The sequence below is a fragment of the Nannospalax galili genome, unplaced genomic scaffold (genome assembly GCF_000622305.1).
Source record: "Nannospalax galili isolate Female #2095 unplaced genomic scaffold, S.galili_v1.0 scaffold3085, whole genome shotgun sequence".
NCBI classification, from domain to species: Eukaryota; Metazoa; Chordata; class Mammalia; order Rodentia; family Spalacidae; genus Nannospalax; species Nannospalax galili.
In genome coordinates this window covers 1-539 of record NW_008352292.1, presented here as the reverse complement: position 1 = coordinate 539, position 539 = coordinate 1, and positions in this window count along the sequence as shown.

Genomic DNA, 539 nt, shown 5'->3' with positions numbered 1-539 from the left:
TGAGGCTGACTTTGGAAATGTCCTTTTCACTTGTGACCATGCTGTGGCAAATATTCAGTCTCTAAATTTTAACCTCCACAGTTTCCTACTTTTAACAGTGATGAAAAGTAACCAATGAAGGTTAGTTATAAGGACTGAATAGATTATGTTCCATGGAGCTGCCTAACACAAAGCAGACACTGAGTAGTGCCAATGTTATAGCAGTGATTATTGCCAAAAAGGGAAATAGATCCAGAAATTGTAGGACTTGTCCAAGATAATGACAGAACAGTCACATGACTCCTGGACCAGGGGTTTGTCTTTTGTCCCATCTTCAGTTCCATTTAATTTAAAGTTTTATACGTCAATGGGGATGTTTTGGGCAAAGCACTTTTATTATGACTAAAGGCTAAAGAATTAAAAGCCTCCTCCTCTACAATGACAGCAAAAATTAAGTAATATTAGAAGTGAATGAAATGATTCCTTAATAAGGCCCTCACTAAAAGGCACTTAGCTGTGGCTTGGGCTTCACTGAAATCACTCACTGAAGCCCAGTGTTT